The sequence below is a fragment of the Balaenoptera borealis genome (assembly GCF_965194805.1).
Source record: "Balaenoptera borealis genome assembly, chromosome: 7".
NCBI classification, from domain to species: domain Eukaryota; kingdom Metazoa; phylum Chordata; class Mammalia; order Artiodactyla; family Balaenopteridae; genus Balaenoptera; species Balaenoptera borealis.
In genome coordinates, this window is record NC_138864.1 from 114,325,083 (window position 1) to 114,352,387 (window position 27,305).

Consider the following 27,305-nt stretch of genomic DNA (forward strand, 5'->3'; position numbering starts at 1 on the left):
GCTATGAGAAGAGGGACTTGGTCTTCATTTTATCTCCACATAGAACAGTGCCCATGAAACACTGTTAAGTCATCAAAGAAGTGGAAAGTTCTGACTCCAGACACAGCTGGGGTGGGGCTGTTCCCTGCAGCAAGTGGGCCCTCGGGTGGGACCCACGATCCAGAGCTGGACACGCTCAGTGGGGTCGGGTAGGAGCTGCAAAGCCATGGAGCAGAGCACAGGGTCACGGGAGAGCAGAGGCCAGCACCAGGACACGGCACTGGCTTCAGGGAGTCCTAGCAAGAGGCGACAGGACAGGAGATCGTGACAGTGGAACCTAAGATCCAGCAGAATCAGGAAAGGCAGGAAAGAAGGCAAGCCTCAGAGAGGCTAAAAGAGGGGACCCTAGTCCTAGAGGAACCAGGGAGAAGGTATTAAGAAGACAGGCTTTCGGCTGCAGGGAAAGGAAATGGAAGGAAAGAGGTGCAGAGCTGGTGAAGAGGTGGTGCTGGAACTCAGACCCGGCTTCCCTGCTCAAGGTCCAGTGTTCCCACCTGTCTACACTACAAGTTGCTCCCCCAGAAAACAAACACCCTCTCTGCTGGTGAAGCACACTGAGATGTGAGACCCACAAGGGGAGGCTCCTTGTCTGTTTAAATCTCTGTCGCATCCCATGTGCCTGGAACATAGCAGGTGCTTAATAAACGTTGAATGAATGAACAGATGACTACTCATGGACAGTTAAATGGAAGTTCAATTTCCTGCCCCGATACCTGTGGGTCATTTCCTCACCTATCCGCTCCCTCCCCGACTCCTCACGCTGGTATTCCAGACACTCATCAGCAGCTGTAGAAATACAGAGGGCACTCCAGCAAAGCAAAGCGCCCAGCCAGCCCAGCCCAGGAAGGTCTGCCCCGACGAGCAGTCCCGCAGGGCAGCCAGGGGAAGGTAAGTTCTCACTGGGTTGTCAATATTTCATTCCCTCATCTGTGACCTTGGGGATTCTGGAGGACCAAGGAAAGGATGGGCATGTTAATGAAGGTCTTTAAGACAATGAAAGACTATATGCAGGTATTTCCAACATGTTCTCCATTTCTTAAAATTTGAGAAAAAAAACTAGTAAAATTTAGGAAAGACCAGGTAGTCAGAAGTCCTAGTTTCCAGAGACAATTTTATACAACTAACTAGATCTCTTGGCCCCAGTTTCTTCAGCTGTAAAATGAGTGGGATATTAGTAGGTGATCTCTAAAGGTCAGTCCTAGTTCCAGACTCACTTTGGTTTTAATTCATATTTTTGTTCCAAAGGTCCAAAATGGGGCATTTCTGAGTCTATGATAACTGTGAATCTCATGCCAATTAACAGGCTAAGTTTCTTCCTATGCTTTCTTTGGAAAAAACAAACCTCCCTTGACAACAGAAGCAAAGGTCTCCTTTGGTGAAGAGCTGGAGGCTGCAGATAAAGGTCTCCTTCCCTATTACAGGGAGCAGGCAACGCCATCATTTCTTAATTTCCTTTCCAAAGTTTCCACCTACTAGATTGGCCTAGAAAAGTCATTCTGCCTCCTTTGAATGCCAAAACAGCGTGTATTTTTCTACAGCCACTATGAGAACCTGTCAGACAGCTTAGTTATTTTAGCAGATTTCTCCTACCGGACAGTTAACTCTCTGAGAATAGGACCATATTCCATCCTCCTGAATGTCTCTCACTGCACCTGACAGGCTTCCTTTGCACTTGGGGTCAGGGGGGGAGCTGTAAATATTTGCTGGGCATCTTTTCATATATTTTTTTATCATATGTGTTCCATACGTGTTTCAGGTGTCTCTCTCTTCCTTGTCTGATTGGTTTAGAAGCTCCCTGAGCACCAGTAATGATCATGCTTTCATCAAAGATCCCCTAAGTATTCAGTATCACTGTAGACCTTTTGAAAGTATGTAAAGGAAAAGAGGAAATCAAACCAGAGCATGGCAACCTATGTCTGTTGAGGGTCAAATACTAAATATTTTAGGCTTTGCGGGTCATAGAGTCTCTGTCACAACTACTTAACTCTGCACTTGCCCTACAAAAACAACCATAGGCAATATATTTTTACATATATGAGGATGTCCATGTTTCAATAAAACTTTATTTACAAACCAGGCCAGATTGACCTGTGGGCTGTAGCTTTCCAACCCATGAAGTAAACCTTGGAACAAAAAAACAAGCATAAGAACAATTTAGTATCATTTTGACAGTCCCGATGAGCAACATTGAATCCTATACGGACTCTTAAGGAGCAAGTTAAGAAAACAGACAATAATAACATGATAATAACAAAAGAATAAATTAAAGCAACATCTTTCAGTTTATTGACTATGTCTAGGCACTAGCCAATCATTTAATATTACGTACATATGACATATGGATTTAAATATATAACCACATACAAGCTGTCACTATGTTTCAAAATCATAAGCCCTGCCACAATAAACTTTGGACTAAAAATCTGGCTACTTCCAAAACCTATCCCCATAAGAAACCTCCCCTAGCCTGTTCCAAAGAGATTTCTCCCTGAATAATAGAAGCTGGGGGAAAACAAAGACGAAGAGGTGGGCAAATTATAAAAAACTGTGGATGGTGAACTGCCATCACTCAAGAATAATATAATCTACACAAAAAGAAAAGAAAAACCAGATCTCACAATCCCCACAGAGGTGTAAATGGGGGGTCCTCGTTCATAAATTTCAGTCTGTAAAGAGGAAACAGGAAGGTCTAATATTTATCAACTACATTTTTCTGCTACAAAAAGTGGGAAGTTCCTCTTTACTCACCAGCCATCTGAGGACTCTGACCCTGGCACAGGGCACCTGTTTTGGTTTCTGCAGCTTCTACAAAAGAGATCCATCCACCCCGGACTCATCATTCCAAGACAGCCAGGAGCTGTCTCACATGTGTGTACTCAGGCACGCACGCGCATGCACGCGCGCACACACACACACACACACACACACACACACATTATCCGCCTGGAAGCTCGGAGCTCTGTCTCAGAGTAATCATCTCAACCCCTCCCCGTGAGTCCCTAAATAATAAACCAAGTTAAACTTGAGTGGTCTGACTACTGAGAAGAGGAGAAAGGAAAAGATAGACTGGCTCTGCCAAAAGATAACAAAGGCTGCAAACTGATCCCCAGCCCAGACGTTCTCTGGCGCTAGACACTGGCCCAGAAAGTGGATTAGCTGGGCAGATGGTATTAGGCTTGGAGCCTGGATCCCTGGGAGAGGCTGCCAGCAACTGCTGGAGCGCCCACCACATACACTTAGGAAGAATTCCAGGCCTTTCGGGACCCAGCTGCCCTGTCCCCAAGGAGTCTGCGCCCACACGCAGCCAGGGGACAGTTCAGTCCCTCGTTGCCAAAAGGAATGGAGGGGAAGCAGGAGAAAGAGAGTGGAGGAAACTTAGAGAAGAATGGGTGTAAGGTCTGAGCCAGTTCATGCCAAAGGCAAGGTGGTTAGAACGTTTAGTGAATTCACTTTCTGTTCTCTTTGACTCAAGCGCAATCTTTCGCTCAGATTCACAGTCTGAGGGGGACAGAGGATGTGGGGACTGGCAGGTGGCACCAAGAGGCTATAGAAAAGGCAGAAGTCCCTCTCCCACCACCTTCACAAGCAATTCCATTTCTGGGGCTAAAACAGCAATGACATCAGCATCGTTACGGTACAGCAGATCTGGCAGCAAATCCCACCAGCTCCCACAGAGCAAGCCCAAATGGGTGGCAGATAAATGAGAAAATGACACCAGGGCAGCCAGTGGCACTGAAGTGGGATACTCGATGTTTCTGTTACAGTATTTTTTTTAAAGGAGAAAGGGGAGGATGAGGAGGAGGAGGAGGGGGAGGGGGGAGGAGGAGGGGGAAGAGGAGGAGGGGAGGAGGAGGGGGAGGAGGAGGAGGAGGAGGAGGGGGAAAAGGACAGCATCCTTGCTGGTACAGAGAGAACACACAGGTCACCCTGGGCACTCCCGTTTCTGTCCTCCGGCTGCTGCTTCACTCCCACCAGAAGTGCTCCAGGTGGAGGGACGGAGGGAGTCCAGCCCCAGCCTCCTCCACTCCCTCTCCCAGGAGCTCCCTAACTGGGCCTCATCTCCACTCATCCTGTGGCTTTCAGAGTGTAACAAAAACGACCTCCTCTGCGCGGAAATCACCGTCTTCACATGCTGCAACTTGCATTTTCTGAACGGGCTTCTCATATGTAAGCAGACACAGGCTAAAAGGGCAGGAGTCTGCTGGCCAACCAGCTCTAGATCTGCCCCTCCAGACGTCTGGAATCATCCTCTGTCTTCGATGCGGCGATAAATGTCTATTTTACCCTTTTCATCTGGAGCTGTCCCCGCGTGACCTCCGCCCCCTCTCTCTCTCTCACCTCAGGGCACCTGCCTCAAATAACTTCCCTAGTGTTGTCATTCACCTCCTGGATAATTGATAGCACGTCAAGCTGATGCTGAGAAAAGAACAAGGTGGTCAGACGTGTGCCTACTATAAATAGACCCACGACATGACCAGCATTTGCCAACTTTTGAGCAAAGAAGGCAGAGGCAGAAACAGCAGAGGGAGGCAGAAGCTTCCCCCGGGTCCTTGGGAGAGCTGGCTTCGCACAGGCTGCCACAGCCCCGTAGAGTAGCTTCAGCCAATAGCAGAGGGCCGGGCAGGTGATGCCTTTCCCCGCCGGGAGCAAAATTAAAAACATCACACGTGCGGGCACTGTTGGGCAGAGGCAGCAGAAATGCTCAAACAACACATGCCTTAACACATTTGCCTTCTTCCTCCCATATTATCTTTTTCTCTTTATGTTTTAGGCACTTAGGTTCTGTAGTTTGCTCTCAAGGGCATTTCTGGTTCCAGGCTTTTATATACATCCACTCACATGAGTAAACCAATGTGTAATCGGTACCTGGGCAGACCATGCATGAGGGGCAAGGCAGACGCTGCGTATAGAAAGAGGAAGAATAAACTAAGGTCTCCAGGGTCATGAGGCATTAAACAAGAATCCTTTTGTCTCAAGTAGCAAAACCCTATTCAAAATCGAAATATAAATGGAAAAATGATAAGGATGTAAGGCCTTTCACAGCACTTCCTAGTAAGGATTCACAACCAAACGAGGGAGCCAGTCCAGGGCAAAGATTCGATCAAGGGTGTTGCCTTCCTATCCCAGCCTATTTTTTTCATCTGGCCTCATGATGCCTGCCTTTGAGAGAGATGGGGATAAGGAGGGACAGAGAACAAAAGCAAGTGAACGAAGTTTTTCAGGCTTAAATATTACTTCTATGTCTAGATTGAGAACTTCGTCTTGGTTACTCACACATGGAACAAACTGGAAACAAATCAATCTGACTGCTCTTGATTTTTGGAGGGCATTGAATTGCCAAATAAACAAGTATAGTCTGAAAAGTCCTATAACTGCCCATCGTCCAAAGAAACCCCAGCTTCCCCAAAGCTCCACCAACAAGAATGAGGCTGTGAAAGTTGTCAGGCCCTGGGGAAGGTCACCCTCTCCTGTGCCCCTTCACATACGTCCTGGAGAATAGTAGGCAAAAAGGAAGGTGGAGAGAAACTTTCCAGACACACAACCAACTGCAATCACTGCAAAAAGTCATTACATTTCAGGATCGCAGAAGCGGACTGTATAAACTCCAAGTGCTGGGGTTTATGAGCAAAGCAGCAAACTGGAAAATACTAGAAATCTGAAGGAAAAGGCTTGGGTCCATGGTCCGGTTCCTAAATGGGTGACTGAGAGAGCCCCTGAACCTTGCAAAAGGAGGTCAATCATGGAAGGTTCTTAGGAGAGGTATATTTTGAGCTGGCCATTTCACCAAGCACATCAGTCAAACAAAATAAGAAGTTCTTCCTTGACTCAGTCAGTCGCCAACAATCAGTGACAGAGAAGAATCAGAGCCGAGAGAGCAATAGAGCCACCAGTATACATATATATCACCAATAAACCTGTTTCCTGCAGAGGCCTTAATAACCAAGCAGATAGGAGATCTCTCCCCTGTTTCCAAGCAGAGCATCTCATCAATAATCCAGACAGGAGATAATATGCCAAGACCTGCTGTGCCCACCCTGCACAACCTCAGGGCTCCCGGTTATCATGGCCTGAGTTCACACCTAGGAAAAGATGGAAATACACCCTTGGCTGCACAGCCCTTTCCTGATTCATTTGTAAGCTACACTAATAATCCCATGATGCAAACACAGGGGGAACAAAATCATTCGGGAACAGTCAGAAAGGTTATTCTTGCAAGACATAAGGCAATGATTATAATGATTTATTAAAATCTTACAATGTGAGAAAGTAAGATCGGCAAACAAAATCCAATTAAGGAATTCCAAATAAAAAGGAATTGAACTCCTTCAGCCCGAGGTTGACAAAGAAGCCATTCAGTAAAGAGCTTTACATGCTAAACTTAGCTGGGTAAACCTAGTTATTTTCCAAGCAGTGCTGTTCTTAAAAGAGCTATTTAACTTCATCCATCTCTAGGATCTGCAAGGCTAGGTATTCAGGCTGGCGGAGTTTTTTTTCGATTTAAATTGCAATTCTAAAATGAACTTCCCTCAGAAACTACATTGAGTAGATTTAAAACATAGTGTTCATAAGACTAGCTCCTCAACATCTTTCCCCTTCCCTCCCCTCCTCTCTCCCCTCCTCTCTCTTCCCTTTCCCAAAACCTACCCCTTCAGTTTTCCCCACCTCTCAGTCAGATCCATCTACCTACCTTCTTTCTCTCTCAACCATGTGCGCCCCCTATATTTTGGACGTGTTTCTGCATATATAACCTGTTTGTTTATTTTTTTGTTTTATATATTTCCCTTTTGTATTTGTTGCTTCTCTGGAGTTTATCAATAAACATGCTCCAGGATCTCAAAAGCAAAGAAAAGAGAGCTGCCCTTTGAGTCTTCCAAACTCCCTTTCCTGGGTACCCACACTCTCTTCTGCTCCATTTACCGTTGCATTCACGCCTTCATCCATCTGAGGTCCGCAGGCTTCCCCCCCACCCCCACTCCCAGGAAACCTCTCACCAAAGCCACCAGTTTTGTCCCAAGGGTGAGACTCTATGGACCTCTCAGTACCACCTGCAGCTACCAACGCGGGTAACCGCATCCTCCTCTTGACCACAATTTCCTCCTTTGACTCCCCGACATGATTCACTCCTGATTTTTTGATCCCTTCTCCTTCCCAGGCTTCTCTTCTTCCTTCCTTAACTCTTAGGAATCTGTGCTCAGTCCTCCTCTCTTCCCCCATGGTTTCCCTAGAAGTCACCCAGTGTCATGCTCTCGTGACTCCCCTGTAATGAGGAGACCCAACTTTTCATCTTGGTCTGAGACCTCTCTCCTGACCAGCTAGACGTGAACAGCTTGCATTCAACATGTCTAAAATGGTGCCAGTTATCTGTCCCCCGACCTGTACTTCCTAGGAGAGCAAATCATTCAAGCCAGGACCTGGAAATCAGCTTAATACTGCCCTCTTCTTCATTCCTTACATCCAGACACTAAACCCAGCCAACCCTCCCTCCCCCTCTGCGGCTACCAGGCTAGTTTAGGACAATGTCACACCTCCTGGGTCTTCCTGCTGCCAGTGAGACTAGCTACATTGCTCCTGCCATAAGATTAATCAGTGGCTCCACATCAACAACAAAGTAAACCTAAGCCCTCTGATATGTCCCTTCTCACACTTCCCTCCCACCTCCTAGCTATCCTAAATTATTTGTAGTCTCCCAAAGGCAGAAAGCTCCTCCATCCCTTCCTGTCTATTCTTTTCAGGAGGAAGGAATGCATCTACCTTCTCCTTTGACTGGGTAATTCGTTAAGATATATTTCAATTGTTATCTGCTCCATGAAGCCTTCTATTATGGACTGAATGTTTGTGTCCCCCACCCCACCCCAATTCATATGTCGAGGCCCCATTGTGCATGTATTTGGAGATGGGGCCTTTAAGAAAGTAATTAAGGTTAGATGAGGTCATAAGAGTGGGGCTGTGATCCCATAAAATGAGTGTCCCTTATAAGAAGGGACACTGGGGATCTCTCTCTCTCTCCTCTCTCCCTCCCCCTCTCCCTCGCTCCATGTGCACACACTGAAAAAAGGCCACGTGAGGACACTGCAGGAAGGTAGCTGTGTGCAAGCCAGGAAGAGAGCCCTGATCAGAAACTAAACCCTACTGGAACCTTAGTCTTGGGCTTTCCAACCTCCAGAACTATGAGAAAATAAATTTCTGTTGTTTAAGCCACCCAGTCTGTGATATTTTGTTATGGCAGCCCGAGCAGTCTAACCTGTCTTCCTTAATCCCCTGTCCTCTCACCCTGGAGAGAGCTGGTCATCCCCCCTATCACTTGTACAACTATCCATCCATATGACAGCATCCACCATCCTGTAATGCAATGCATGTTCACATATCTTTCTCACCTACTAACTATAAACTCCTTGAGGGCAGAAACAATGTCTTACCCACTTTTGTGTTCTTCTTGGTCTAGAACAGTATCCAGCCGTAGTAAATGTTCAATAAATGCTTGTGAGATGAATTAATGAACGAGTAAATGAAATGAGTAAAACTGAATTTCCTATTTGCATCTGGGTTGACATGTGGGCGTTTCTGTGTGCGGATGTGTGGGGGGTTGTATGTGCACGTATGCCTATATGATGAGATGATTTATTTGCAAGGGGTGACCATGTGAGTGGATCAATGTGTTTCATATTCAATTGCAGAATCATTTCTCCATTCCCTCCCCAAATCCTCCTGAATTCCTAATGCGATTCCCACACCAAAATCGCCTGACCTCATTTTTTATCTGGGTCTTCCTTGTTTTCTCTCGACTTGGGGTACTTAGCCAGTTACCTCCCACTGCACGTGGTTTTATTCCCTTTGGCTGGGACTGACAACGTGAAGCCAGACTGAAGTCACTGGTTCAGGAAATCTCTAAACCAATGAGATCTCAATGTAGAGCCTGTTTTCCCAGGGCTCTGGGAACTCTTTGCATCACTGCTGGACAGATATACATATTCATGAGTTATCATGTAGCTGAGAAGAACAAGATGATTATATCCACCCGGCAGAAGTCAGTTTTTCAAAAAAAAAAAAGGGGGGGAGTTTTAGGCTTATAGCAAAACTGGAGAATTGTGCATACTCACTCCAGCTTGGAGACAGATCTCCTCTACACCCTGGGGAAATCAGTCCTCATTACATTTTCTCTTTTCACAGCTATTTATGGCAGCTTGGAACAAAGAGCTCAAGTCCTGTACCTCTTGTTTTAACTTTCCTTTATGCAAAAGAACCTTCTTTTCCCAACAGCTTGAACGATACATGCTTATTTGGAGGGAAAGAGATTTGGAAATGGATATGAATCTACTTTACCACCACCTCCCCAATCAAAATGGCAAAATCTTGGAAATGACAACTGTGACACTAAGTCTATGTCACCAACATGATTCTAAGAGCCCCTGAGTGAGGCACGGGGCTCAGATCTCCCTGAGGTTCGCTATGCACCTCGGGCCATGGCCCATCCCAGGAGTGGGTCCAGCATGTGTTTCTGTAGGGAGAGCTGGAAGGGAAAAGTCTGTTAGAAAGGGAGAAGGGGTGGACTCTCAAAGCCCTATCTGCAAAGCACTTTGCCAGACTGAGAGGAGGTCTGAGAGGTCCTTCCCCAGCACAGCTGCTGGTACTATGTTGTGTGAGATCACAATGGGTGTGCTGAGGAGATATTTAAGCCAAAAGCATCATTTGTAATCATGACGATTTCTTACACTGTCCATTCAGATGCTCTGATCTTACTCAGAAAGGGACGACTGCACTCACATATCTTTTAAAACATCCACATTCTACTTGATAGAGAGTCTCAAGCAGCTATAGAAGTCATTGGACACACAGCAAGGGCAAAAGACTTCCAAGAAATTCTTAGGTAATTGCAGACCTGGGCTGGGCAAAGAGGCTGCATTTAATGTGAACTCACCAACACACCAACACACACACACGCGCGCACACACACACACACAGACTCTGAGCATCCTCAGAGGCGACGAATGCGGACCACGCCCAATCCTCTTCTGCGCCTCGAGTCAGGAGTCCTGCTTGTCCTCAGGGGTGCCTCCCTGTCTTTGAATCAGCTGGGCCCACCTCACCTGCCAATCCCCCTGCTGCCCCCCTCTCCTTTCCCTTCCAGGCTCTGTTGGTGACTATGGTGATTTCTGTAACAGCCAAGAGCCCTGAAGGGAGAAATGGCATTTTCCAAAACTCTGGGCTTATACGCAGCCAACTCCTTCCACCTCCCTGCCTCCTGCCCAAATCCTAAGTGCCTCAGCTGGGAGCCCGTTGTCATGGTTACTCTAATCTTTGTCTGCTTGGCTTGTTAAACAAGCTGACTTTGCTCCAGCCTACCTCCTGGTGGCCCCACCTCAATGTCCTTCAGGGCTTCCCTCCCTCCCTCCATCCCCATCCTTGGGTACTTCCCCTCCTGAGGGACGAAAGGAACGGGCAGTGATCTCGCTCCCTTCCCACCCCTCCAGTCCACCAGATCTTATCAGGAGGGTTTTCTTTCATGCTCCTAAATGGAAAAGTACCACTCATGACAGAAACAACCAGTGATTGAAAATGAAGGTTCTACACAAATTCTAGAAGTGGAGGGGAAAAGGAGGAAAAGGAGCCAGAAGGGCTCCTTTAAGTGAGAACTATTTTGCTCTCTTCAGTGAGAACTATTTTGCTTGACAAAAAGAGGCTGGTGTCTTGGCAAAGTTGTTTGACGGGCCTGCTGAGGTTGGTTGGTCCACCCAGCAAGCTACCCCCAGAATAAGACCTTGCACCCTATTCTAAAGAGACCCTCCCTCACATCCCTTTCACATCCTCACATCACATCCCTCATCCCTCCAGGCTAGAGAGATGACATTCCTTCCTCTGGTCCAGGGCAATGCCCTTCAGGCTGCCCTGGATTCCATAATCTCCTGACGCCTTAGGGATACTTTTTTCAACTTTATTGAGGTATAACTGACAAACAAAAACTGTAGACAGTTAAAGTGTACAACTAGACGTTCTGATATATGTATACATTGTGAAATAACCCCCACAATCAAGCTAATCAACATACCCATAGGCTAACATACTTACATTTTTCTTTTCTTTCTTTCTTTTATTCTTTCTTTTTTGGGTCTTTGAGAATGCTTAGGGGTCTTAATTCAACCAAAATTTCCTCAGTCTCCTGAATCTTAAACCAATTTCCTTCTACTTACTCTTTCCCCTCAGCATGTAAACACAATTTCCCACCTGAAGACAAAATCTCCCTTTGACCCTCTGGTTACCACCCACTAGTCTTCCTTTCTGGAAGCCGTCTCCCTTCCGGTCTCTATTTCCTTGCTTTGCACTCAACCCACTGACAGTGGTTTCCTCCAGGAGCATGGCAGAGCCCAGGTTACGAAGAACTTCCCTGTTGTCAAATTCAGGGGACACTCTTTAGTCTTCTAGCCCTTGCAGTCCGTAACAAGTGGCTGTGATGGTTAACAAACAGGATTCCGGAGTCCTTTTACTTATTTTCAACTTTGGCCCCAGTGTTTATCAGCTGCGTGGCTTGCACCAAGTTATTTAACCCTGTTGCCTCAGTTTCCTCCTATTTCACTGAGGTAATAACAGTACCTACCTCACTCGGTTATTATGATGACTAAATGAGGCAACACATGTAAAAAAAACAAAGCAGTGCCCATTCATAGAAAGCACTAGAAAAATCACTGTCGACTGTTATTATTATCCGAAGCCTCAGCAGCAGTCAGTGTTGCTGCTCTTCCTCTTCTTGAAACCCTCTCCCACTTTCTTCTCCTTCCCCTGTGTCTTCCTCCTCAGATTCCTTCGTGAGTACCTCGCAAGCTTTCTGAATAGCTCACAGAGTTCTGCTCTGGACTGTCTGCTCTTCTGACTTTAAACATGATCCCTGTGCAACCTCAGTCATATCCAAGATTTTAACTACCATAGTGCGTGGTCGACCATCAAATCTCTACATTCAGCCAAACATCTCTGCTAGACTCCAGACTCATATGTCTAACTGTTGGGTATCTCCACCTGGATATCTCATAGGCAACTTGAACTCAGTTTAATCAAGGCAGAACTCTCGGGGACTTCCCTGGTGGTCCAGTGGTAAAGATTCTGCCTTCCAGGGCAGTTCCCTGTTCGGGGAACTAAGGTTCCACATGCCGTGGGGCAACTAAGCCCATGAGCCACAACTACTGAGCCCACGTGCCTCAACTAGAGAGCGCACATGCCGCAAACTACAGAGACAATGCACTCTGGAGCCTGTGCACCACAGCTAGAAAGAGAAAACCCACATGCCACAACTAGAGAGAAGCCCGTGCACCGCAGTGAAGAGCCTGGGCACCGCAATGAAAGATCCCGCGTGCTGCAACTAAGACCCAACGTGGCCAAAAAAAAAAAAAAAAAAAAGCAGGCCTCTCCATCTGTCTATTCTATCCCCATGAATGGCACCACCTAGTAGCCCAAGCCAGAAAAGTGGTTTCCCTCAACCCCTCCATCCAGATAATAACCAAATCCAATTAGCTCTACTTCAGTCTCTCGAAAGCCCATCTAAGCTGTCTGTTATTAATGACTTTTTCCAGGCACTCAATATTTCAGGCCTAGATTATCAAAAGTATTTACCCTCCTCAAATCACTCCTTACACTGTTGTCAGAACAACCCATTTTAATGTTGACAGGATCATGTTTCTTCCCTGTATTAAATCTTCAATAGCTCATCGTGACCTATAACAGTATTTCCCAAACTTAACTGGGGTTTTCTTACAAATACCTGGGTCCCACCCTAAACTAACTGAAATCAGATTCTCCAAGAGAGACAGTATTTTAACAAGTGCCTGGTGATTCTCATGATCAATAAATTTGGAAAAGGCTGGCCTCTAAGATCAGAGAGCCTGTCCTTTGTGTTATAGCTGTTCCTCTTTAGAGAATTCCCAAGGTCTCTCTCACATTCTATAATCCAGCAGCAGAGAACAAAAAAGTGAGGGAAATATGTAACACGTCTCTCCGTTCCCGTCCTCCGCCACTGATGGACATTGTCAACTGGTTTTCCATGTTGTGTCACACCCCATCCCCACTGCTCCTGGTCACTACGCCATTATTAATGCTGCTCCCTGAACATGGGATGGCCTCAGCCCAATGTTGATCACACAGCCAACTCCTCCTCATTCTTTAAAACTGTTCAAATATCACCTTTTCCAGGAAGCTTTGCTTGGTTCAGTAATTCTCCCCACGCCCACCCACCCCAAGCCTTCATGAGGTTCATTTCATCTGTGCCCCTCCGGCATCCTGGCTTACCCTCATCAACACACCACTACAGGATACTGTCTGCTTCTTGTTCTCCCTTCTATAGGTCATGATTTTCTAATCCCAGCACCTAGTCCAGTTCCTGGCAACCAGGGAACTTTATATTGTTGAGAGAGTGACAAAGAATGATCTCAGTAGGCTTTAGCTTCATTGTCTCAACCATTCAGATCTCTTTGAAACCTTATCATCAACCAAAGTATTCATTATCCCTCCCAACTTCAGATCACTTAAAGCATTCCATGTTCTTTTTATCCTCATCTAAGTGATGATAAAATAAAAAAACTCAATGCACAGAGTCCACAGGAGAAATCTCTCTGCATGCCTGTGAGGTATTGGTTGTGAGGACCCTGGAGAAGTCATTCAAATGGGGCTGATGCTATCTGATCATCCCTTTATACAGCTCATATTTATTGATCTTGTCCAGGAAACTCTGGGTGGAAAGTACCTGACACAGACACTGTCAAATGTCTTGCTGAAGTACAGATATACCATATCTGCTGTATTTACTCTATTTAAGGCTTTGCAACTTTTAAAATTCTTGTAAAGAAATTATGCTACTTGGGCAAAACATTCTCAGAGAGCCAATATTTGCATTTAAGGATCACTCCTTTCCTATCCAAGTACGAATTGTCTGTTTCATAACCTGTTCAAGAATGTTTTATGGAAATGATCTCAGGCCCTCTAATCTATAGTTCTCTCATTTTTTAAAACCTAGAAAATGTCTGCCTATCTCAGCTTTCCAGCTCCTGTCCCATTTATTATCCACGATTCTCCAAAGATTCTAAATAGTAATTCAATAGCTTCTCTCTGTTATCTAGAATGTAATTCATCCAGGCCACAAGGCTTGAATCATGTAGCTCAGGCTGGTGTTTGCTTACACCTTCCTCATCTGGAAAGAATTTGAAAAAAGGGAACTAGGACTAGCTTTTTCCTATGGTTAATTGGGGGTATATCCTAAAGTTAGGAGTATATCCTGCAGTTTCCTTTAAAGACTCAGACAAATCAATCATCCATGATTTTTTTCAAGCAGAGAGGTACATACACACATACACACACACACACACACACACACACACACACACACACACACACACAGAGGTTCTGGAGTCAGAAAGACCAAAAGTAAGAATCCAAGCTTCATCATCTAGTAGCTTTGCACCCCTGGTCAAGAGTATTATCCTCTAGGAGCCTCAATTTCTTCAAGTTCAAAATAAGAAGAACAATAATGCCATTTTTCAGAACAGCTTTAAGATATCAATGAGTTAATACAAAGGTACCTGTAAATGGTACCTGCTACTGAAACTATAATTAGACTTTTTTTCAAGCTATATGAGTAATTTTTAGCATGTGATTCTTGGTGTGAAAGGGTTCAGAACATTGTCAGGAATCAAATGGTAGGAAGAATTAAACCAATCAAGCACAGCGATGCAGGACTTCCCTGTATTACCTGCTGAAAAGTATTTATCCATAAACCTCAGCCTCCTTATACATTTGATGTGAGCTTCACACTGTCTGACTAAAAGAACGAAGGAAGCCCCCCTGAATACCGGGAAAGCGAGGATGCTCCATAGAAAATAAAGAAAAAATAAAGAAAAAATAAAAAATAAGAAAATAAGAAAAAAAAAAAAAAGAAAAAAAGACCAGCATAGACAACCTAGAACAGACTGAGGCATTGGCAAAAGCAGACCTGTTAGGGTCAGACCCCGCTGAGAGCTCTAAGATACGGCCTAGAAGCCAAGAGTCTAAAGAGCAGGTGAGCTGTGTATAGTTTCCAGGTAGCAGGCAAATCGTGCTGCACCCAGTTCTCATCTCATTAGGTACAACTGTCTCGGCCATGCATGTCCCCAAACACTGGTCCCCCCACATCTGAAGGCATTCTAAGGAACATCTGTAATGGAAACACGCAAATCTTTCTTGGCTTTCCATTCCTTTTATGATTTTTGCTTCCTGTTTCAGTTTTTAGACACAGAAACAGCTGAGATGTCTATTAGCTCTTATTCAGGTGCCCAGGCCTTCAATGACCTCACTTCTTTATGGGCTCAGGTTGGGCTTGGATGAGTTAAATTATGAGATATAGGAAAGAACATGAGTCCTCACAGGCACCAACTGCTCAGCCATCACCTGGGATGCACCCTTGATTCTTAAACCTTTCTATGTGTCTGTGGTTGTTGAGGTGTATTCAGGTTTTAAGCAAAAAATACCACTTTTTTTTTAGCCTTCTGAAATAGGAACTATATTATAATTAGTCCAGGAATTTTGATCTGCCTTTCATGGGGAATTGTTTTTTCTTCAGTAAATTTAACCTTTTTTCTCTAATCTCCTTTCACACTTCTTTCTTGCCTCCAAGAAAAATACTTCTATTTGGAAAATTAGAAAGCACAGAATTCTTAGGTCCAGGGTCACCCATTCTCATAGGGCAGACTTCTTCCTTCCTAAGAAGAGTCACTTTCACACGTGAAAGTTAAAACCAAGAGAGGATCACTTAGCTTCTCCCTAACGTGAGACCCTGGACTAAGGGACCCTTACAAGTCGCGAGGTCTGCTGTCGGGTTCTTGAGTACAGTGGTGATTGAATGGTCAGCAGGAGAGAAGTCAGAAGGGAGAGAAGGGTTCCTCCCTGACCTGCCTGGATATTTACTTTCTTCTCAAGGCAAAAACAGATGTACCTACCCACCCAGGAGGAGCCACTCTTCTCCATGGGAACTGCTGGCACAGCATGCCATGCTATCTACCCCTGGTCCCCAGTATGGCCTCCACCCACCATGGAGCAATTGTCAGCCTCCTGTAACAATGATAAAAGCGTGCCGTGATACCCCTGACCAGTAAGGACAGAGCAGTCTGGGCCTGGGAACCAGAGCCCTAAATAAGTGACAGGTTGTCTAACTGCTTTGGCATTTGCTCCGTGTATGTGTATCATTGAAACATTTATTTTAAGCCTCTAAAGGTGCCAACTGATGGCTCCTGGGTTGACTTTGATGGGCTCCTACCACAGATCGGGCAAATAGTTAATAAATGTGCTTTGCTGCTCATCCCAGATGTGGATGATGTCACTCTAGAACAGATCACGTTTCTTAAGGGGCCTCACCCCTGTTCAGACTCCGCAAGTCCAGGGCGGCACCCTGGGAGTCAGTGTTTTTAAGGCACTCCCTGAAGGACAGTAGAATTATTGTTCCCAGTGAACAGACTCCCACACTTTAGTTTCACAATGCAGAAGGAACCTTCTGCACTCTTCTTGCTAAATATGCACATCTAAAAGAATCTGGGAAAGGCCAGGATGGTTTCTGGTTAACTTGCTTCAGATACCTCCAACAGTGATCGTAGCAATGCATCGCTTGTAGCAGTTGGTTAATAAGTTCTTAAAGATCATTTAGTTCATTTCTACCCGAAGCAGAAATGCTGGTCCATAACAGAAGTATACCTAAGCTCTGCTTAAGTGCCTCCAAGGGCAGGTCATTTACCACCCAAAAGGCAGTTTTCCTGTCCAATAGTGCCTTTCTTCCTGGTTTGCCTGGGGTGCCAGTGACAGTCTCATTTTAGATCTATTATCCTGGTGTATTTAACAAGCCCCCCTTTTGCTCTCAATGTCCTGGTTTGGAAGATAATAGAGTGACCATATCATCTACCTACAGCACAGGATAAACTTTAGATTCTTTACCCTGAGATACAAGATGGTCACAACCTCCTCCCCACCCACCTCCTCTCTCTCCCATCTCATCATCCAGCACTTCCTGCCACACCCCACCTACTGCCACCACATAGAAATGCTCTCCTCTCTCCATTGCACACACACAGCCACTGAGGAACAGGTAGTAACTCGCCTAAAGTTTTGCAGCCAATAAGTAGAAGACAGTTTTCCATCTATGGTTTCCATCCAGTTCCATCAATGGTTTCTCCTGAGATGCCACTTCCAGACCCTCAGGCCCTTTGCTAATTGACCTTCTCAGGCAAACTCTTATTTTGCTCTATCTAATAAAAGACACACCAGCAAACACGAGGCTTCAGGGGAGTCTAACCATCGAAGATGGTGTTACTTCCCGGAATCAATACATTATGGTTCCATTAATGCAGGGTTTTAGTTGCCTCTTCAGATTTAGCAGCTTATTTGAGCTTTAGTCAAATAAAACCTAAATGTCTTTTCTCTACCAGAACTACTGCCAGTAGATTTTTTTTTCTTCCATCATTACCATTGATTTTTTTAACTCCCAAATAAGATTTTACATTTATCTCTTTGTAACGTCATCTAGTTATTTTTAACCCAGCATTCCAGCGTATCTAGATCATTTTGAGACGGGTTTTTGTACTGATTACATTGGCCATTCTTTCCAGCTTTGCATCTGTTAAAAGTTTGATATGCATGCCTCTTGCGTCTTCTTTCAACCTCCTGGCAAGGTTACTGCCCAGGGCAAGTCCAAGAACTGGGAATCTCTGGGACTTCCCTGGCGGTCCAGTGGTTAAGACTCTGTGCTTCCACTGGAGGGGGCACGGGCTCAATCCCTGGCCGGGGAACTAAGATCCCGCATGCCACATGGTGCGGCCAAGAAAAGAAAAAGAAAAGGGAAAGAAAAAACTAGGAATCTCAAAACGATTTCACTGGTGATGTTCCTTGTCTGTGCCATCACAGTCTTCCAATGGGCATCCCTGAAGAAAGCACTCCCTTGCCAAAGTTTACAGCCATTCCACCCCAGCCTTCTACAATGAGATGTGAACATGGGGATCTTCCTAGAAATGATGGAGCAAATCACACTGTGACTAAATGATTCAGCCAAGTAGTCCTCAGGCCTGGACTGACTCTAAGGACAGGTAGAGTGTGGTATGGAGGTTTTCAGAAAGGTCCTTAAGCTCCAAAGCAGTCCAGCCTTCCAACTGGCTAAGAAGAGAAAATTCTTTATTGGAGTTTCATCCCCAAAGCCTGATCCTTGTTCCCAAGAGAAGTTACACTTAGACCTTAAGCCAGTATCAGGCATTTGTACCTCAGTGTGATACAGAAAGGTTTTCAAAGACGACCCCTGAAAGGAAAAGGCCAAGAAAAGCCTGATTGAACACAGGTTTCCCTGAATGTCAGATCTAGCTCCTGAATCCTGACAATCTGTCCTTTTCATCTACAGATAAAGACAGGAAGAGAAAACGGTTAAGGGATCACTCAGGATTTATAATCCTGAGAGAAAAGGAAGAAAGGTCTACATCAGGAAGCTCCAGTAGGAAGAACAGTGAACCACCCTATTGTTCCAAAACAATTACTGCAGGATTTTCCAGCCTAACAGGAAGACAAAGCAAACTCCAGAAAACAAATTTTTTCAACGGTGATGTAATCTGGCTTCCATTAAGTATGCCATGTTAGCATGGTGTTTATCTCTGCTCCCTTCCCAAAATGAACTGTAAGGAGTGTGATTAAATTTAAAAAGTAAAATTCCACAAGGACATAGAGAAAAGGAGAAGTGAAAACAGTAAGAAGGAAATGTCAACAGTCTTCCAGAAGACGGACATTGAATAAACAAGTCATTACCGACCTATTAGAATAAGGAAAGCTAAAACTCTCAAAGGGCAAAGCCAAGAAAAGAAGCCAATCCACACTGTGGGCCGTCGGCAAGGCTGAGGGACTGGAAGTAGTGCCGTGGACGTCCTATAAGGCACACAGAACCCTCCTGGTCCCCACTCAGCATCAGACCGTGCCTTCCCCATCAGGGCAGGAGACGAGAGATTTTCTTTCTAGAGAAATTAAAAGAGGGGTGCTCAGGAACAAGACGCACAAGTGGGGAGGCCTGCGTGGATGTGAGGGTGGTGCAGTGGCAAATGTGAGCCTGCAAAGGGAGAACTGAGTGAAAGTCAACACCCATAATGAGATCTCTCTGTCCCTGCCCCACGCTTGGATCCCACAACAACTGTGGCAGGCACATGTCCCCAGGAACAAGTCTGGAAGATTCTATTCTGGGTAATCTGACCTGCCCACGGGAAAAGCTTCCAGATGATGTAACTGGGGATCCTTCAACTGAACAGATCTGCAGATCCCAGATCACTCAGCAGTGAGACCAGCTAACTGGAGAGCCTGGGTCCCCCTCAAGGTGCGTCCCATCAGTTCCTTAGAGCCTCCCTGTCTATGTGAACTGATGGCCACAGAGCTCCTGATAAAGCCACTAATAATGAAAGACAGGACCAAAACACACAATCAGGACGAAGGAACTGAAAAATCAACAAAGGAACATGCCACAGATAAACAGTTTTGGGGATTTTAAAATATCACAGAAGAAAAAATCAACAGAAGAGTTAAAAGATAAAGTTCAGGCAATCTCCCAGAATGTAGGACAAAAGATAATGAAAATATAAAGGTAAGAGAATTAGAGGATAAATTTAGCACACCCAACTTCCAGGTAGTAGGAGCTCCAAAAAGAAAAAAATATAAAACAATAGTGAAAAGAATGAGATGACAGTAAATGAAATGAAAGGAAAAAAAAGAAGTGATAGTATACATATGACTCCTCTATGAACAGTATGTACAAAATCACAGTAATTTAAAGAGTGTAGTGGTTAAAAGCAGACTCTAGAGCCAGATTTCCTTTGATTTGAAATCTGGCTCCACCAACTACTACCTGCATGACTTTGAAAAAGTGATTTAAACTATGTCTCAATGTCCACATCTGCATAAAAGAAAAAAAATAACACTACCTACTTGATATTGTTGTTACAAAGATAAGTTAATATGTGCCTAAAGCTCTTAAACAGTGTCTTGCATCCAAAATGTACCCAATAATCTTAGCTATTATTTAAAGTGTTATATAATATTACAGTACAAATGATATGATCACTAAATTTAACCCAAAACTTTGATGTAAATATATGAGGAAGAGAGAGGAACAGGAAGTATGTTAAATGGGACTCAGGGGTGTTAGTCTAAAACCTTATCATTCATCGAAGTCAGTGTTATAACGTGTTATAACGTCTCTGAAGGGCAAATCAAGTTAACAGTAGCACAAACATGGTATTTAAAAATGAAGAGGTAGAGAGGGCAGACAGCAGAAGCAACAAGAACTACAATCTTGCAGCCTGTGGAACAAAAACCACATTTACAGAAAGATAGACAAAATGAAAAGGCAGAGGACTATGTACCAGATGAAGGAACAAGATAAAAGCCCAGAAAAACAACTAAATGAAGTGGAGATAGGCAACTTTCCAGAAAAAGAATTCAGAATAATGATAGTGAAGATGACCCAGGACCTTGGAAAAGGAATGGAGGCAAAGATCAAGAAGATGCAAGAAATGTTTAACAAAGACCTAGAAGAATTAAAGAACAAACAAACAGAGATGAACAATACAATAACTGAAATGAAAACTACACTAGAAGGAATCAATAGCAGAATAACTGAGGCAGAAGAACAGATAAGTGACCTGGAAGACAGAATGGTGGAATTCACTGCCGTGGAACAGAATAAAGAAAAAAGAATGAAAAGAAATGAGGACAGCCTAAGAGACCTCTGGAACAACATTAAATGCATCAACATTTGCATTATAGGGGTCCCAGATGGAGAAGAGAGAGAGAAAGGACCCAAGAAAATATCTGAAGAGATTATAGTTGAAAACTTCCCTGAAATGCAAAAGCAAATAGCCACCCAAGTCCAGGAAGCGCAGAGAGTCCCAGGAAGGGTAAACCCAAGGAGAAACACACCGAGACACATAGTAATCAAATTGACAAAAATTAAAGACAAAGAAAAAGTATTAAAACCAACAAGGGGAAAACGACAAATAACATAAAAGGGAACTCCCATAAGGTTAACAGCTGATTTCTCAGCAGAAACTCTGCAAGACAGAAGGGAGTGGCAAAATATATTTAAAGTGATGAAAGGGAAGAAACTACAACCAAGATTACTCTAGCCGGCAAGGATCTCATTCAGATTCGATGGAGAAATCAAAAGCTTTACAGACAAGCAAAAGCTAAGAGAATTCAGCACCACCAAACCAGCTCTACAACAAATGCTAAAGGAACTTCTCTAAATGGGAAACACAAAAGAAGAAAAGGACCTACAAAAACAAACCCAAAACAATTAAGAAAATGGTCATAGGAACATATATATCTATAATTATCTTAAATGTGAATGGATTAAATGCTCTAACCAAAAGACACAGGCTCGCTGAATGGATACAAAAACAAGACCCATATATATGCTGTCTACAAGAGACCCACTTCAGACCTAGGGACACATACAGACTGAAAGTGAGGGGATGGAAAAAGATATTCCATGCAAATGGAAATCAAAAGAAAGCTGGAGTAGCTATACTCATATCAGATAAAATAGACTTTAAAATAAAGAAGGTTACAAGAGACAAGGAAGGACACTACATAATGATCAAGGGATCAATCCAAGAAGAAGATATAACAATTATAAATATATATGCACCCAACATAGGAGCACCTCAATACATAAGGCAACTGCTAACAGCTATAAAAGAGGAAATTGACAGTAACACAATAATAGTGGGGGACTTTAACACCTCCCTTACACCAATGGACAGATCATCCAAACAGAAAATTAATAAGGAAACACAAGCTTTAAATGACACAATAGACCAGACAGATTTAATTATTATTTATAGGACATTCCATCTGAAAACAGCAGATTACACTTTCTTCTCAAATGCATACAGAATATTCTCCAGGATAGATCACATCTTGGGTCACAAATCAAGCCTTGGTAAATTTAAGAAAATTGAAATCATATCAAGCATCTTTTCTGACCACAATGCTATGAGATGAGAAATAAATTACAGAGAAAAAAAAACATAAAAAACTCAAACACATGGAGGCTAAACCATACGTTACTAAATAACCAAGAGATGACTGAAGAAATCAAAGAGGAAATTAAAAAATACCTAGAGACAAATGACAGTGAAAATACAATGACCAAAACCTATGGGATGCAGCAAAAGCAGTTCTAAGAGGGAAGTTTATAGCAGTTCAATCCTACCTCAAGAAACAAGAAAAATCTCAAATAAACAATCTAACCTTACACCTAAAGAGACTAGAGAAAGAAGAACAAACAAAACCCAAAGTTAGTAGAAGGAAAGAAATCATAAAGATCGGAGCAGAAATAAATGAAATAGAAACAAAGGAAACAATAGCAAAGATCAATAAAACTAAAGCCTGGTTCTTTGAGAAGATAAAGAAAATTGGTAAACCTTTAGCCAGACTCATCAAGAAAAAGAGGGAGAGGACTCAAATCAATAAAATTAGAAATGAAAAAGGAGAAGTTACAACGGACACTGCAGAAATACAAAGCATCCTAAGAGACTACTACCAGCAACTCCATGCCAATAAAATGGACAACCTGGAAGAAATGGACAAATTCTTAGAAAGGTATAACCTTCCAAGACTGAACCAGGAAGAAATAGAAAATATGAACAGACCAATCACAAGTAATGAAATTGAAACTGTGATTAAAAATCTTCCAACAAACAAAAGTCCAGGACCAGATGGCTTCACAGGCGAATTCTATCAAACATTTAGAGAAGAGCTAACACTCACCCTTCTCAAACTGTTCCAGAAAATTGCAGAGGAAGGAACACTCCCAAACTCATTCTATGAGGCTACCATCACCCTGATACCAAAACCAGACAAAGACGTCACAAAGAAAGAAAACTACAGGCCAATATCACTGACGAACATTGATGCAAAATTCTCAACAAAGTACTAGCAAACAGAATCCAACAGCACATTAAAAGGATCATACACCATGATCAAGAAGGATTTATCTCAGGGATGCACAGATTCTTCAATATATGCTAATCAATCAGTGTGATACACCATATTAACAAATTGAAGAATAAAAACCATATGATCATCTCAATAGATGCAGAAAAAGCTTTTGAGGAAATTCAACATCCATTTATGATAAAAACTCTCCAGAAAGTGGGCATAGAGGGAACCTACCTCAACATAATAAAGGCCATATATGACAAACCCACAGCAAACATGATTTTCAATGGTGAAAAACTGAAAGTATTTCCTCTAAGATCAGGAAAAAAACAAGCATGTCCACTCTCGCCAATATTATTCAACATAGTTATGGAAGTCCTAGCCATGGCAATCAAAGAAGAAAAAGAAATAAAAGGAATACAAAATTGGAAAAGAAGAAGTAAAACTGTCACTGTTTGCAGATGACGTGATACTATACATAGATAGTCCTAAAGACACCACAGGAAACTACTAGAGCTAACCAATGCATTTGGTAAAGTTGCAGGATACAAAATTAATGCACAGAATTTTCTTGCATTCTTATACACTCACAAAAAAAGATCAGAAAGAGAAATTAAGGAAACAATCCCATTCACCATTGCAACAAAAAAAATAAAATACCTAGGAATAAACCTACCTAAGTAGGTAAAAGACCTGTACTCAGAAAACCATAAGACACTAATGAAAGAAATCAAAGATGACACAAACAGATGAAGAAATATACCATGTTCTTGGATTGGAAGAATCAATATTGTGAAAATGACTATACTACCCACAGCAATCTACAGATTCAATGCAATCCCTATCAAATTACCAATGGTATTTTTTACAGAACTAGGACAAAAAAATCTTAAAATTTGTATGGAGACACAAAAGACCCCGAATAGCCAAAGCAATCTTGAGAAAGAAAAACGGAGCTGGAGAAATCAGACTCCCTGACTTCAGACTATACTACAAAGCTACAGTAATCAAGACAATATGGTACTGGCACAAAAACAGAAATACAGATCAATGGAACAGGATAGAAAGCCCAGAGATAAACCCACACACATATGGTCAACTAATCTATGACAAAGGAGGCAAAGATATACAATGGAGAAAAGACAGCCTCTTCAATAAGTGGTGCTGGGGAAACTGGACAGCTACATGTAAAAGAATGAAATTAGAACACTCCCTAACACCATACACAAAAATAAACTCAAAATTGATTAAAGACCTAAAAATAGGACCAGACACTATAAAACTCTTAGAGGAAAACATAGGAAGAACACTCTTTGACATAAATCACAGCAAGATCTTTTCTGACCCACCTCCTAGAGTAATGGAAATAAAAACAAAAATAAACAAATGGGACCTAATGAAACCTAAAAGCTTTTGCACAGCAAAGGAAACTATAAACAAGACGAAAAGACAAACCTCAGAATGGGAGAAAATATTTGCAAACGAATCAATGGACAAAGGATTAATCTCCAAAATATATAAACAGCTCATGCAGCTCAATATTAAAAAAAAAACAACCCAATCCAAAAATGGGCAGAAGACCTAAATAGACATTTCTTCGAAGAAGACATACAGATGGCCAATAGGCACATGAAAAGCTGCTCAACATCACTAATTATTAGAGAAATGCAAATCAAAACTACATTCACACCAGTTAGAATGGGCATCATCAGAAAATCTACAAACAACAAATGCTGGAGAGGGTGTGGAGAAAAGGGAACCCTCTTGCACTGTTGGTGGGAATGTAAATTGATACAGACACTATGGAGAACAGTATGGAGGTTCCTTAAAAAACTAAAGATAGAACTACCATATGACCCAGCAATCCCACTACTGGGCATATACCCAGAGAAAACCATAATTCAAAAAGAGACATGCACACCAATGTTCATTGCAGCACTATTTACAATAGCCAGGACATGGAAGCAACCTAAATGCCCATCAATAGACGAATGGATAAAGAAGATGTGGTACATATATACATTGGAGTATTACTCAGCCATAAAAAGGAACAAAACTGGGTTATTTGTAGAGGCGTGGATGGACGCAGAGACTGTCGTACAGAGTGAAGTAACTCAGAAAGAAAAAAACAAATATCGTATACTAATGCATATATGTGGAACCTAGAAAAATGGTACAGATGAACCCGTTTGCAAGGCAGAAATAGAGACACAAATGTAGAGAACAAACGTATGGACACCAAGGGGGGAAAGCGGTGGGGGCGGGGGTGGGAAGAACTGGGAGATTGGGATTGACATGTATACACTGATGCGTATAAAATAGATAACTAATAAGAACCTGCTGTATAAAAAAAAAACTGTTTTAATACTCTCCTGTAACAGGCATAAGGAGAATATTATTGATTTTTAATAGTCAAGTGGCTCTCAGTCACTTGCATGTTAAAAAAAAAAAAAATGAAGAGGTAAACAAATACCAGAAGAAACAGCTAGAAGAATTGAAAGTTGCTGTTCCCTGCAGCCCTTGGCAGGGCTCAACAGTGGGGAGGAGGGGAGTCACATGAACATAAGTAGTTTATTTTCATAACCACTTAAAAACCCACATATTTAAGTAACTTTATCACACTGGGCTGAAACCCAGAGGGGATGACAATAGATGACTCTCCCCAAGCAGCTTCTTCAAAAGCTGAGCACTGACTCAGAACAACAAAAAAATATCTTTCCAGCTGCTTCAAACAAAAAGTAAGTGAAGGCCATGTTCCAGGGGAAAGGGAGGCGACCAGACTTGGTGCCGAGCCTTCCTCCCCTCTTCCCCACCCTGGTAAAATCTTGCTGTGCCCTGTTGCACCCAGGTGCCCTGAATTTTTTCCCATCCCTCCTCAGGCCCGGCCCTTGTATTCTTTTTTTTTTCTCTTTTGCCACAGGGCATGCAGGATCTTAGTTCCCCGACCAGGGATCTAACCTGTGCCCCCTTCAATGCAAGTTGCGAGTCTTAACCACTAGACCGCCAGGGAAACCCCCAGCCCTTGTATTCTTGCCTTCCACCTCCCAAGCCAAACCTTCCCCCAGCCCCTCCTTCACACAAAGGGACAAAAGAAATTGCTGCAGCTTGATTGAATGGCTGTTAAATTGTGCTCTCAAATCTTTTGAGTTTTCTATTAAATGGTCCATATGGTGGTTTCATCAGAGAAGCTAACTCTTGCAGAAAAATACTTCTTTTATAAGATGAAATGTGGGCACTCTGTATTCTATCTGAGAGGCACTCTGTAATAGTTAGCAGTGCCAGCAGATGAAAATACCAGTTACTGTAAGAGATTTCTGAAGAAGTCAAGAGGGAAAGACAATTTTGTCTTCTCAAAAAATGGAAAGTGGGTCAGGAGATTCTGAGAAAAGACAGGATTTATACATAGGGATTCATCACGCTGATTATGGAGCCCTACTACACGATAATAATCACGCTTTCTGCTTCTGCCACTTTCAAGGGAGAAATCAGAGCAGATGCAGGAGAAGCCAGAGCACGTTAAACACAGTAGATCAATTCCGGCTCAGGTAGAATGCAGCTATGGCAGTTGAGGACAAAGTTCTGTAAAAAGGTCTTGACCCCAAATGTACCTGAAAATTTGGAGCTAAAGTAAAAGTTATCTCAACCAAAGAAATGGGTTTAAAGTGAGCTGTGAAGAATTATTCTACAGACTTGTGGTTGCCAAGGCAGAGGGGGAGTGGGGGAGGGATGGATTGGGAGTGTGGGATTAGCAGATGCAAAAACTATTATCTATAGGATGGATAAACGACAAGGTCCTACTGTATAGCACAGGGAACTATATTCAATATCCTGTGATAAACCATAATGGAAAAGAATATGAAAAAGATTGTATATATATATATATATATACATATATATATATATGTTTAACTGAATCACTTTGCTGTACAGCAGAAATTACCCCAACATTGTAAATCAACTGTACTTCAGTAAAATAAATTTTTCAAAAAAGAATTGTTCTAATCAGTCAGTGAAGATAAAAGCAGTACCATTCACTGGTTGATAACAATTAAATATTCGTTTTAACAAGTATGGGTTTTAATAACATATTTTAGGCATTTTTAAGGTTTATTTATTTAAAAATTTAATATCATCATATAGTCTTGGAGTGAACTGATAAAACATAGGCAGTTACCTCCTCCATTTATTTAAGGCAATCGTTGAATGAAGTAAGTAGAAGTTGAATCCATATGACCATCAACTTCTATTTTGGTATAATTCTGCTTTTTATTCCCAATCTGAGTTTATGTTTTATCTTTGAAGTCATG

The 27,305-nt window shown here is 42.9% G+C and overlaps 1 protein-coding gene across 9 annotated transcripts in view; it reads right to left on the bottom strand.

Moving 5' to 3' along the window:
* The window catches only part of DGKI (diacylglycerol kinase iota), a 477,321-nt gene that overhangs the window by 349,802 nt on the left and 100,214 nt on the right, over nucleotides 1–27,305 (bottom strand). The gene's annotated exons all lie outside the window — the stretch shown is intronic.